Consider the following 14,477-nt stretch of genomic DNA (forward strand, 5'->3'; position numbering starts at 1 on the left):
GGATTACATGCTACTGAGGGGACCCTGTGGGGTGTCTCACAGCGCGGTTGGGAGTGACAGACCAGGCTTTCCCTCCAGCTCCCAGGTGGGGGACGCGTGGTGTCAGTCCCCGGGCGGCGTGCAGTGGCTGGCCACCCCCCTCGGGCCCGGGGGCCCGCTCGCCCTCCCCTCCCCTCCCCGTTACCTGCGGGCGGCGGTACCGGGGCCCGGAGGCCTGCTGCTCCTTCTCCTCCTCCCCGCCAGGCTGAGGCGGCGAGGTGGCGGTGGCGGTGGCGGCGGCGACAGCCCGGGGGGAGGGGGCGGAGCACGCGGCTCGCTGCCTCTCTCCTCCCCCGGGAGGCCCAGGGGACCCTATCTCGGGCCGCCGCGCCTAGGCCCGTGAGTAGCCTGTGGCTGGGGCATGGCGGCACAGCCCACCGGCGTGCCTGCGAGGTGGAGAGTGCGAAGCGGCGGGGAGGAAAGCAGCCCCAGCGTTCGGAGGGGCCTGAGGGGCGGAGCGAGGGGGCCCGGGAGCCGCGCGCGGGCGGCCGCTCAGGGTGGTTGGCCGAGGGCAGGCGGCGGTCTGAGGAGCGCGGCGACGGCTCGCGTTTTCCCGGCGGGGCGGGGTGGGAAAGGGGAAGGGGAGTGAGGGGAGGGGAGGGGGAGGCTGGGAGGGAGCCGCCGCCGCGCGCGTGCGGGCCGGCGCCGCCGCCGTTGCCGCTCCGCTCACTCCTGCCTGTTTAGGGGCACTTTGTTTGTGTCCCACAATGCTCCGCGCGCCCGACCGGGCTCAGGGAAGGGAGGGGAAGTGGGCGGGGCCGAGCGTGCACGGGGCGGGGCTGGGCGGGGGGGGGAAGTGACTACTGCGCAGGCGCAGAAAAGGCCGTCCTGGCCACTGGACTCCATCTGTGGGCGGCTCATCTCCTTAAACGGTGCAGCCTGCGTAACACGGAAACCTCAAGGGTCTTGACATTGTCTGTGCATTTTTATACATGTGCACACATGCAGATTTACATTCATATGCTCCACAAGACCTGTGCAATTTGTCCTCCCCCTAGCGGTCCTCTCAGCCAGCTGCCAGCTTACACTCAGAGAAGCATTACTCCGCAGGATTCACGATTCTTGTATTTTTTTCTTTTGAACTAAAAACGAGGGCTGGCCACTTAGCCTAGTTGGGGAGAGCGTGGTGCTAGTAACCCTAAAGTTACGGGTTCGATCCCCGCGCCGGCCACCCCCCCCCCAAAAATAATAATAATAAAAATAAATTAAAAGCGAAAGAAATTTCTATTTTCTCGGTCAGTTCCTGTAGCCGAAACCGAAATACCCTAACCGCTTTCTCTTGGCGACGGAGATTAGGTGGTAGTGTACCTACTTCTCACACATGGAAACTGAGGCCTGCCAAGGGGCGGTCCCGCATACAGGAGACGGTAGCAGAGAAGCCGGCGGGCTCCCGCGCCCGCTTCTTTGGAGGACAGCCTGCCCGGCCGGGTATCTCCGATTCGTACCGCCTTGGCTCCTCTGGCATCCTTATAGTGCTGTAAGGTTGTTCTAGCATTTTCCTGGGCGGCATGGCAGGACATGTAATTCTGAGATGACTGAAGAAACGGACTCCCAGTCCCTTTCGTTCCCCCAACACAGGTCCACCTAGAGCTGCTACAAAAAATGTACCAGGGCTAGCCGATTAGCTCAGTTGGTTAGAACGCGGTGTTTCATTAAGGTCAAGGGTTCAGATCCCCATACTGGCCAGCCCCCCGCCCCCCCATATGCATATTTCGTCCACAACCGTGCATCTGTCGTTTTTATAATACGATCACTTATTTCCCTGGCCTTCTGGGGAGAGAGAATGCGGCCCACACCGAAGTGACCGGTACTACCTAGGGGTTCTGTAGTTCTCGGTCAACTGAAAAACAAATCGTGTAAATGTTAAAAGTCCCAGGCCCCTAAGCCTTAGCTTCCCCAGGCCTTGCGGGCATGCGCTGGAGACCTAGGCAGGGCAGGTTATAAAGGCGCGTGGGGCGGCCGGGCGGCAGCGCACACCAGGTGCACGGAGGCGGATTGGGTGCCAGGTCGGTGCCAGGTGGGTGCTGGAGGCGCGGTGCGCCTTGGGCGCTCGCATTTGCATAGGTTGTTTTACCACGCCTCCAGCTTTTAAACCGAGACTTCTTTCCAAAGAGCTTTGTAAAGTGGGTTGAAGTCTCACTGAACTGGTGTGAATTTTTCTTCTGAAATACTTGGCAACATCTCTCATTAATTCTCTCCCCGAGAGCCAAGCAGCCAAGCACCCTAATTCTAACAATTGACATCTACTTTAGAAATAAAGGCAATAAAAACAACTTCTGTTTGTACAGTCCTTTGCAGTTTCCAACAAGGTTTCAAGTATATATATGTTATTCAATCCTCATCACAACTGTAATCCATAGGTTTTTATTAATACTCCCACCATCATTTTTATTATTCCGATGTCAGAGATGAAGAAAATCAGAAAGATGAGAATTAGGCTCAGAAAGTTTTGCACTGAGACTTGAAGAAGGGGGAGGGAAAGAAGGTGGACGGCAACAGAGCAAGGCTCAGGAAGCCGGGAGCTGGAGGCCAGGGCTGGGCGTGTGAGAGTGTATTACTAGGTAAACAGCTGGGGAAGAATCTGGGTGGGAATAAAGTAGTCAGATAAATCCAGTCTACCTCCCCTAGGGCATTTAATAGGACAGTCAATAAAAGACCATTAGGCAAGTCTTTATAAGTGTTTCTCAAGGGACTGAGATGGCAGCTGTCTTTCACTGCAAGATTGGCAGCTCTGACACAAAAGTTGCTTTCCTTAGATTATTCTCTTGTCTCCTCTTCCTTTCCCTCCCTTTTGTGCCTTCCTGTTTCTCACTTTACATTAAAATTTTTTATCATCCTCCAACCCCACCTCAACCCCTGGTCTGAAGAATCTATTGACCAACAAATGGCTGTTGGGCCCTTAAGGACAAAGTTCTGGATGCTCGGAGAGGGTGTGAAGAAAAAATACAAAGAAAATTAACTATTGCCCTTTTCTGTGTTTTGGCTCTGGGCAGGGACAGTTTCTGTGACTTCTGCAGCCTCCCACCTTTTTTCTTCCTGAGCTAGCAGATACTTGCCTTTGGGTTGCTGGAATACAGACACCTTTCTTCCATACTAGGTTAGATAATACTGCTGGGAGGATTTTGTGGAATCAGAATCCTGTACACAGGTGAAACAAACAAACGTAGACAGTATGAGGAACCTTTAATTATTAACCCAGTGTGGATGATTCTGAGCAATTCAAATTGCAGGCGAATTCCAGGGGTTTTATTTCAGCTGTGAACTGCTTGGGGGACCAAATTCTGGCTGAAATGGCACTTTCTTGTTCAAGAGCATTAGTGCTGAATGAGAACTTAGTCATTTACTTCAAAACATATCCCAGAGTGTCATCCAAAATAAAGTGCTGGAGAGGAAAATTGTAAAAAAATAAATCAGTTTACTGAGAGCCAAGTTTGGGGATAGACCCGGGAAGCACAACCAAACAGGTGGATGTGTTTTCTGAAGGTCTGTAAGAATCATTGAGCCAATGCAATGAAGGAGGGAAAGGAGTGAATGGGGGCGGTCTCTTCTTGGGAAGTCTCATCAATTAGTTGGTTTTTAGTGGTGAAACAAAGTAAAGGTTTAACATTAATGCTATCTCAGTATGCAGCTTTTATCTGGCTGCCACAAACATAGCAAATTTTACCAGAAGCAAACTTACAGTAAATCTTTGTGATATATCATTCCAGGAGCAGGATGTCTCTCCCAACCAAGTCACAAGCCCAAAGTCCCAAGGCAGATATGTCAATTTCCTGGCTGCTTACTTTGGTCAGATGTTGGTCAGCAGATGGCTTCCCAGCTCCATTCTGAAAGCCTTGCCTGAACCAATGTCATTTTCTGTCATAAAGAGTACGAATGCTTTCTACTCAACAGAAAGATCTCTAGTCTGACTTGAATAATTCCAGTGAAGGAGAACTCATTACTGCACAAGTCAACCTTGCTTTCTTATTAGATCTATCCAACTATATGTGTATAAAAAGTAATCTCGCTCCGTTACCCTGAAATTTGCACTTCTTCTAAGGTTCCCATTTCACCATCTTCCCAGTTGAACAAGACAACTGTGCTACTTTACTATTTTGCTGCATCTCTATTCCAATCCATCAGCAAGTCCTGTTGAATTTGTCCATTTTCATTGCCACCAGACCACTAGATGCCTACATAATGAGAGGCACTTCATGGAAACTGAAACTGATGGAGTTCAGATGTGTTGTCCCCTCCAAAACTCATGCGGAAATTTGATCCCCAATGTGGCAGGCTGGAAATTGATTGAGTCATGGGGGTGGATCCCTCATGAATGGATTAATGCTCTCCCTGGGGGAGGGGGGATTAATGAATGAGTTCTTGCTCTACTAGTTCCTGTGAGAGCTGGTTATTTAAAGAACCTGGCACCTCCTCTCTCTCTCTTGCCTCCTCTCACCATGTGATCTGCTTGTCCTTGCTGGCTGCCTGTCACTTTCCGCCATGAGCAGAAGCAGCCTGAAGCCCACTCCAGATGCAGCTGTCCCGGAATCGTAAGCCAAATAAACCTCGTTTCCTTATAAATTACCCAGTCTCAGGTATTTCTGTTACAGCAACACAAAACAGACTAATACAGAGATCAACTGAAGGAATGACAGATTCATGTCTTCCATCTTCTGCTTACTCTGGGCATTCACTCACTGAGTGAAGTGATGCTTGTGCTCCCTTCTCTCAAGCCCTCCTGAATTCAAACAAATTAAATATGTTTATGTTGTACTTCTAGGTACAACAGTTATAAAATGATCAAAGATGGGCCGACCCTGTGGCTCACTCAGGAGCATGCGGCACTGGGAGCGCTGAGGCCGCGGGTTCAGATCCTATATAGGGATGGCTGGTGCGCTCACTGGCTGAGCATGGTGCAGGCGACACCACGCCAAGGGTTGCGATCCCCTTACCAGACACACACACACACACACACAAAATGATCAAAGACAAATAGAATATCCACAATTAAAAAAAAAAAAACCTTTAGAGAAGAAGAAAGGGAAAGCAACATACAGAGGTTATTTGTCCAGATCTTGTATCACATCTTGCTGGAGGAGGGCAATAAATAGATCGTAGGACCAGAAAATTTCATGGGCATCTGTTGGTTGACTCATTTTCTTAAGAGTGAAATAAGTTGAGTGTGGCTGCCCCAGGGTTCTGCTAGGAGAATCTTCCTTGTATGTATCCCATAGGGCCATCTCCGACAGTGAAGGTTAATTTTATGTGTCAGCTTGACTGGGCTAAGGGATACCCAGAAAGCTGGTCAAACACTATTTTTGGATGTGTCTGTGAGGATGTTTCTGGAAGAGATTAGCATTTGAATTAGTAGACTGAGTAAAGAAGATCACCCTCACCAGTGTGGATGGGCTTCATCTAATCCATTGAGGGCCCGAATAGAACAAAAAAGCAGAGGAAGAGTGGATTTATTCCCTCCTTGAGCTGGGGCACCCATCTTCTCCTACCCTTGGACGTCTGTGCTCCTGGTTCTTGGGCCTTTGGACTCTGACCAGGATTTACACCATTGGCATCCCTGGCTTATGACTTGAACTGAATTACACCATTGGCTCTCCTGGGTCTCCAGCTTGCAGATGACAGACTGTGGGACTGCTCAGCCTCCATAATCATATGAACCAATTCCCATAATGTCTCCTCTTAAGTGTATGTACAGTTATGTGTTGCTTAAGAAGGGGGATATTGTGAAGGTTAATTCTAGGTCTCAACTTGGTTAGATGAAGGAATGCTGAAAAACCTGGTAAAGCTATCTTTTTAGGTGTGTCCATGAGGGTGTTTCCAGCAGAGATTAATATGAGAGTCTGAGTGGACTGGGTGGGAAAGACCCACCGTCAATGTGGGTAGGAACCATCCAATCCGCTGGGGGTCTGGAGAGAACAAAAGACAGAGAAAGAGGTGAAGCTCTCTCTCGGTCTGCTGGAGCTGGGATAAACTCTTCTCTCCTGTCCGTGGACATCAGAGCTCGAGACTCTTCAGCTTTTGGGTTCCAGAACTTACACCAAGGACACCATCAGCTTCCCTGGTTCTGAGGCCTTTGGACTTGGACTGATCCACACTACCAGCATCCAGTTTATAGACGGCCCATCAGGGACTTTTCTTCATAGTTGCGTGAGCTACCAGACTCTTCAGCTTTTGGGTTCCAGAAATCACGCCAAAGATACCATCAGCTTCCCTGATCTTGAGGCTGTTGGACTTGGACTGAGCCACACATCCAGCATCCAGTTTATTGGCATCCAGTTTATAGATGGCCTATTGTGGGACTTTTCTTAATAGTCACGTGATTTAATTCCCCTTATAAATCCCTGTCGTATAATTATAACATATCCTATTGATTCTGTCTCTCTTGAGAACCCTGACTAATACAGTATGTTCTGAGAAATGTGTTGTTAGGAGATTTTGGCATTGTGTAAAGGTGATGTATGAAAGGGAATGGCAATGAATTTTCCTATTAGCTACACTGGCCACTAGTTACATGAGCGTGGACCCTCTAATTATGTTACTAAGTCTCTCTGTGTCTCACTTTCCTCATCTATTAAATGAGGATTAGGATAATACCACCCCCACAAAGGTATAAAATTAAATTATAGGTAGGGATTGTGCCTGGCATTCAGCAGGCACTCAGTGAGTGTTAGCTAACTATTATTAACTATTATTTTGCTATGGAGATGGGTGGAAATCTTTGAAAAATGCAAGAATTCTGAAGGAGACAACAACCCTTTCACGTGGGATCAGACCTAATGTGTCAGATACTTGCCTTTCTATCTTAAAGATCTGAGCTACCTTTGGGAGGGTTACCCTGTGGGTAACTTAGGTGCTCCTCAATATATTTTGCAGTAGGTTTATTTACACCAGCATTGCCACAGGCACATGAGTAATGCATTGCAATGTTAAGATGGCTATGACTCACTAGGTGACAGAAATTTTTTAGCTTCATTGTAGTCTTATGGGACCACTGTTGTATACGTGGTCGGTTGTTAACTGGAACATCATCATGCAGTACGTGAGTATATATCTAACATTGGTTCTGTTTCTCTGGAGAACACTGACATATACAGAAAAATCTTGTGGAGGATTCCTCTGAAAATACTATTTTGACAGTATACTCTATATTGGTGAATACATTTGGGCTGGGGCTTGTCTTAAGGGTTGAGCGATAATCACAGCTCATTTTGCAAGGCTTGAGTCTTGTTTCTTCTTTCATTTCTTAAGATTTTAGTTAACTGCCCACTTCTTGCATTTTGGAGGCAGCATTTGCTAATAACCCAATCCAGAAGTCACTTGTGGTTAGGAGTGTGATCTAATGATTTACCAAACTTGTAACAGGTGATCTTCACTGGATCATGAAAATTTTGCACAACAGTGGCTAATAAAAAAATAGAACTCCCTTAGTAGCTGTCTAGATAGGGGAAAAGGTGTTCCCAATTCCCTTATGTGTCTTTTTAATGCTGTTTCATAGTCATACTACATTTTCCTGATTTATTCATTCTTCTGCTCTCCTAGATGACTATTTTCTACTATCTCTTCTTCTGCCTATCCTCTAGTACCTCCTTCCCCACTCTCACTTAATGGCTGTCATAAAAAACTACCACAAATATGGTGGCTTAAAACAACACAAATTTATTATCTTATAGTCTGTAAGTCAGAAGTCTGACACAGGTCTCACTGGCTACAATCAAGGTGTAGGCAGGGCTGTGTCCCTTTCTGGAAGCCTTAGGGAGTATCCATTTCCTCGCTTTTCCTCCCTTCTAGAGGCCACCTACACCCCTTCGCTCACAGTGCTCTTCTTCCTCTTCAAAGCCAGCAACTCTGACCCTCTTCCCATAGTCACATGTTTCTCTGACCCAGTCTTCTACCTTCTTCTTCCACTGTTTTTGGTAATAGCTTTATTGAAGATACAATTCACGTACCGTACGAGTCATGCATTTAAAGTGTACAATTCAATAGTTGTTAGTATATTCTTGGAGTTGTGCATCTGTCACCAGAACCATCTGTAGAACATTTTTATCATACCCAAGATCCCCCAGGGGTTGGCTGGTTAGCCTGGTCATTTAGAGCTGGGTGTTGTAACACCAAGGTCAAAGGTTCAGATCTGCATACTGGCCAGCCCCCAGAAAACAAAAAACAAAAACCAAAAAAAACCCAAAGAACCCTGTACCCTTTAGCAGTCACCCTTCAGCAGTTACCCTTCATTCTCTCCCCCACTCATCCCCAACCCCTGGTTATGCTAATCTTCTTTCTGTCTCTATGGATTTTCCTATTCTGGATGTCTCATACAAATGGGATCATACAATATGTGCTCTTTTGTGACTGGCTTTTTTCACTCGGCATATTTTCAAGGTTCATCCCTATTGTAGCATGTATCAGTACTTCATTCCCCTCTTCCATTTTTAAGGACTCATGTAATTAGATTGAGCCTACCCAGATAATCCAGTGAAATCTTTCCAATTCAAGGTCTTTACTCTTACATCTTAACATCTGCAAAGTCCCTTTAGCTATGTAAGGTAACATATTCACAGGGTTTAGGGTATAGACATCTTTGGAGGCCATTACTCTGTCTACCACAGTGAACATCCTTCTTATTTCAGAGACAAAATAAGAACAGTCAAAAGAGAATTTTGACACACTCTTCCTGCCAGCAGGTGAGTCCATATACTCTGCCTTCCCTCCTATTAAGAAGGTTAAGACACATTCCCAGCTCTTTCCTCTAGGCACTGCCCCTTTCTCTGCTGCTAGCCAAGGCCCCACTGCCATTTGGCCCTGGCCCCTTCTCTTGCTTACTCAGTGGCACTGCTGGAGTGTTCTTCCCACTTTCTTCTGCATTATCGTTTCTTTCCTCTCTCTTGGATTATTCCCCTTGGCATAGAACAACTTGTAATTTCACCCTTCTTTTTTTCCCCACCACTGTGCTAATGAGGATTCACCCTTCTTAAAACAAAATCCTGTCTTGACTCCCCTTCCTTCTCCTGCCACTGACTCATTTCTTTGTTTCTCCCTTTACAACAAAACTTCCTGGAAGATTTGTCTACATTATTTTCAATTCTGATTTTATTGTGGTTAAATATACATAACATACGATTTACCATTTTAACCATTTTCATGTGTATAATTCAGTGGCACTAAATACATTCACAGTGTTGTGCAACCATCACCACTACACGTTTCTAGAACTTTTCATCATCCTGAACAGAAACTCCATACCCATTAAACAATAGCTCCCATTTCCCCACTCCCCACCCCAGCTCCTGGTAGCCACCGTTCTACATTCTGTCTCTATGAATTTGACTACTACGGGTACCTCATAAAAGTGGAATCATGCAATATTTGTCCTTTTATGTCTGCCTTATTTCACATCGCATGTTTTCAAGGTTCATCCGTGCAGCAGCATGTGTCAGAATTTTATTCGTCTTGATGGCTGAATAATATTCCATTGTATGTATATAGCACATTGTGTTTATCCATTCTTCTATTGATGGATGCTTGGGTTGTTTCCACTATTGAGCTGTTGTGAATAATGCTTCCATGAACATTTGCATACAAGTATCTGTTGAGTCAATTTTAAATCTACTCTGTGGATTTACACAGTGGCTCACATATCATACAGTTTATGCATTTAAAGTCTAAAATTCAATATTCATGGAGTTGTGCACCCATCACCAGAGCCAGTTTAGAAAATTTTCATTGTCTCCAAGAAGCCCTGTACCCTTTAGCAGCTGAGCTTCAAATTCAGCTCTGTTTTACTCCCAGGTCCATCCTTGCACTGTCACTATCCTTGTCGTGGGTATGGTTAAGAGGGTGTTTTTAAAAAAATTTATTGACATGCAATTGTTGATACATATTTGTTGGGTACAGAGTTGAATATCAATACCTGTGTGCAAAGGATATTCATCATTACAAAACATAATCATTTCTTTGTGTTAAGGATGTTTGATCTCCTCTCTTCTAGCCATTTGATACCATGCAGTAAATTAATGTTAATTATTGATGCCTAGCTTGACTGTATATCACTAGAACTTATTTTTACTAACTAGCTGTTTTGTGTCAATTAACCAATTTCTCACTGTTCCTCCTTCTCCTCCCCCTTTCCCACCTCTAGTAACTACCGTTCTGTTCTCTCCTTCTAAAAGTTCAACTTCTTATTATGATTGTTGTTTCTGTCTTTCTTATTTATTTATTCATTTATTAGCTCCCACTTAATGAGTGAGGACATGTGGTATTTCTCTTTCTGTGCCTTGCTTATTTTGCTTTACATAATTTTCTCCAAGCTCATCCATGCTGCTGAGAATAGCAGAATTTCATTCTTTTTTATGGCTGAATAGTATTCCAATGTGTATATATACCACATTTTCCTCATCCACTTATCTGTCAATGGACATTTAGGTTGGTTCCATATCTTGACTAATGTAAATAGAGCTGTGATGAATATGGGAATGCAGGTTTCCCTTTGACATGATGTTTTCCATTCCTTTGGGAAAATACCCAGCAGTGGGATTGCTGGATCACATAGCAGTTCTAACTGTACTTGTCTGAGAAATCTCCACACTGTTTTCCATAATGGCTATACTAGTTTACATTCCAAGAAAGGTGTATAAGGGTTCCCCTTTCTCCACATCCTTGCCAGCATTTGTTATTCTCTGTCTTTTTGATAAAAGCCATCTAACTAGGGTGAGATCAATGTAGTCTTGATTTGCATTGCCCTCATGATTAGAGATTGCTGTGGGTTGATTGAATAGTATCCCCCAAATTTCATATATTAGAAGCTTAATCCCCACTGTAACTGTTGAGGGTGGGAAATCCTATTATGGTAATTGAAAAGTAAGGCCTTGAAGAGGTGATTAGATTGCAGGACCAAGTTGTCATGAACAGATTAAACATGGTGGTTCGGGGTGTGGTTCTGAGGGCTTTGAAAGAAGACAGAGGAGAGTCTGTCTCTGCTCTCTCTGCTTCCGCCATCTTACAATGTGAGACGCCTAGGTCACTGTTGCCACCACCAAGACCACCACCAGATGTGTTCCTTGAACTTTGGACTTTCCAGCCTCAGAAACTGTAAGCAATAAATTTCATTTTCTTTATAAATCACCCAGTTCTGTGTATTGTGTTATAAGCAACAGAAACGGAATAATACAGTGATGTTGAGCATTTTTCATGTAACTGTTAGCCATTTGTGTGGCTTCTTTTGAGAAATGTCTGTTCAGCTCTTTTGCCCATTTTAAAATCAGATTATTTGTGGTTTTTTTACTGTTAAGTTGTTCGAGTTCCTTGTAAGTTCTGGATATTAATCCCTTGTATGTTCCGGATATTAATCCCTTGTCAGATGTATAGTTTGCAAATATTTTCTCCCTTCTGTAGGTTGTCTTTTCACTCTGTTGATAGTTTCTTTTGCTGTGATGAAGCTTTTTAGTTTGATATAATCTCTCTTGCTTATTTTTTCTTTTGTTGCCTGTGCTTTTTGGGTCTCATTCATAAAGTCTTTGCCCAGTCCTACATCTTGAAGTGTTTCTCCTGTGTTTTTTCCTAGGAGTTTTATAGTTTCAAGTATAATACTTAAGTCTTTAATCTGTTTTGAGTTGATTTTCATTTATGGTGAATGTTAAAGGTCTGTTTCATTCTTCTACACATCAATATCCAGTTTTCCCAGCACCGTTTTTGAAGAGACTGTTCTTTCTCCAATGTATGTTCTTGGTGCCTTTGTCAAAGATCAGTTCACTGTAAGTACATGGATTGATTTCTGGGTTTTCTATTCTGTTCCATTTGTCCATGTGTCTATTTTTATGCCAGTACCATGCTGTTTTGGTTACTGTAGCTTTACAGTATAATATGAAGTCAGGTAGTGTCATGCCTCTGGCTTTAATTTTTTTGCTCAGGATTCCTTTGGCTATTCAGGATTTCTTGTGGTTCTGTATAAATGCTGGGATTGTTTTTTCTATTTCTGTGAAGAATGTCACTAGCATTTTGAGGGGGATTGCATTGAATCCGTACACTTGCTTGGGATAGTATGGACATTTTCACAACATTAATTCTTCCAATCCATGAACATGGAATGTCTTTCCAACTTTTCATGTGCTCTTTAATTTATTTCAGCAGTGTTTGTAGTTTTCTTTGTAGAGATCTTTCACCTCCTTGGTTAAATTCATTCTTGGGTATTTTACTTTTTAGGTAGCTATTGTAAATGGTCTTGCTTTCTTGATTTCTTTTTCTGTTAGTTCATTGTTGGTGTATAGAAACACTACTAATTTTTGTGTATTGGTTTTGTATCTTGCAATTTTACTGAATTAGTTTATCAGCTCTAAGAGTTTTTTGTGGAGTCTTTAGGTTTTTCTATATAGGATCATGTCATTTGACTTTGTCATTTACAATTTAGAGGCCCTTTATTTCTTTCTCTGGCCTGATTGCTCTGGATAGTACTTCAATACTATGTTAAATAGGAGTGGTAAGAGTGAGTATCCTTGTCTTGTTGCATTCTTAAAGAAAAAGCTTTCAGTTTTTCCCCATTCAGGATGATGTTGGTGGTGGGTTTGTCATACATGGCTTTGATTGGTTGGGATATCTTCCTTATAATTAATTTGTTGAGAGTCTTTATCATGAAAGAATGTTGAATTTTGTCAAATACTTTTTCCACATCTATTGAGATGATCACGTGGTTTTTGTCCTTGATTTTGTTGATGTGGTGTATCACATTTATTGACTTGTATATGTTGAACCATCCTTACATCTCTGTCATGAATACCACTTGATCATGGTGTATAATCTTTTTGATGTGTTGTTGAATTCTGTTTGCTCATATTTTGTTGAGAAATTTTGCATCTATGTTCACCAAGGATATTGGCCTGTAGTTTTCTTTTTTGTTGTGTCTTTTTCTGATTTTGTTATTAGGGTGTTGCTGGCCTCATAGAATGAGTTTGTGAGAATGGCCTTTCTTTTGATTTTTTGGAATAGTTTAAAAATGATTGGTATTAATTACTCTTTAAATGTTTGGTAGAACTCAGCAGTGAAGCTGTTTGGTCCTGGGCTTTTCTTTGTTGGGAGACTGCTGATTACTGCTTTGATCTCATTGCTCATTACTCGTCTGTTCAGGTTTTCTATTTCTTCTTGTTTTAATAGTGGTAGTTTGTATGTGTCCAGAAATTTATCCATTTCCTCCACATTTTCAAATTTGTTGGTAAATAGTTGTTCATAATAGTCTCTAATGATTCTTTGTATTTGTGTGGTATTGGTTGTAATGCCTCCCTTTTTATTTCTGATTTTTATTATTTAGATCTTCTCTCTTCTTTTTTAAGTTAGTCTAGCTAATGGTTTGTTTATATTGTTGATCTTCTCAAAAAACTTTGTTTTGTTCATCTTTTATGTATTTTTTGGTCTCTATTTTGTTTAGTTCTGCTCTAATCTTTATCATTTCTTTTCATCTACAAATTTTTGGGTTGGATTGTTCTTCTTTTTCTAGTTCTTTGAGGAGTAACATTAGGTTGTTTATTTGAAGTCTTTCTATTCTTTTGACGTAAGCATTTATTGTGATAAACGTCCCTCTTAGTACTGCTTTTGCAGTATCCCATTTGGTATGATGTGCTTTTATTTTCATTTGTTTCAATAAATCATTTTATTTCCTGCTTAATTTCTTCTTGGACCCATAGGTTGTTCAGGAGCATGTTGTTTAATTTCCATGTATTGTATAGTTACCAAAGTTTCATTTGGTATTGATTTCTGGTTTTACTCTGTTGTTGTCTGAAGAGATACTTAAAATAATTCAATTAAAAAAAGTTTTTTTTAAAGATGACCAGTAAAGGGATCTTAACCCTTGACTTGGTGTTGTCAGCACCACGTTCTCCCAAGTGAGCTAACCAGCCATCTGTATATATGAATCCAAACCCATGGCCTTGGTGTTATCAACACCAAACTCTCCCAAGTGAGCCATGGGCTGGCCCTAAAATAATTTCAATTTAAAAAAATTTGTTGAGACTTGATTTGTGACCTAACATGTGGTCTATCCCAGGAAATGTTCCATGTGCTGATGAGAATGTATATTCTGTAGTTGTTGGATGAAAAGTTTTGTAGATGTCTGTCAAGTACAATAGGTCTAAAATGTAGTTTAAATCCTGCGTTTCTCTGCTGAGTTGTTGCCTAGGTGCAACAGTCCAATGTTGAGAGAGGAGTTTTGAGGTCCCCAACTATTATTTTATTGGGATCTATCTCTCTCTTTAAGTCTAATAATATTTGATTTATGAATCTGGGTGCTCTTATTTTGGGTGCATATATGTTTATGATTGTTATATCCTGTTGGTGGATAGATCCCTTTATCATTATATAATGACCTTGTCTCTTTTTATAGTTTTTGGTTTAAAGTCTATTTTATCTGATATAAGAATAGCTATTCTTGCTTGTTTTTGGTTTTCATTTGTGTGGTATATCTTTTT

The 14,477-nt window shown here is 42.8% G+C and overlaps 1 protein-coding gene across 4 annotated transcripts in view; it reads right to left on the reverse strand.

The window, feature by feature from the left end:
- ZBTB44 (zinc finger and BTB domain containing 44) overlaps nucleotides 1–731 on the reverse strand; it is a 59,371-nt gene extending 58,640 nt beyond the window's left edge. For all 4 annotated transcript variants that reach the window (XM_063093213.1, XM_063093211.1, XM_063093210.1 and 1 more), the window contains exon 1: nucleotides 185–731. The gene's annotated coding sequence lies outside the window, so the exon portion shown is untranslated. The remainder of the gene's footprint in view (nucleotides 1–184) is intronic.
- Between the last annotated feature and the right edge of the window lie 13,746 nt (nucleotides 732–14,477).

The sequence above is a fragment of the Cynocephalus volans genome, chromosome 4, assembly GCF_027409185.1.
Source record: "Cynocephalus volans isolate mCynVol1 chromosome 4, mCynVol1.pri, whole genome shotgun sequence".
Classification (NCBI taxonomy): domain Eukaryota; kingdom Metazoa; phylum Chordata; class Mammalia; order Dermoptera; family Cynocephalidae; genus Cynocephalus; species Cynocephalus volans.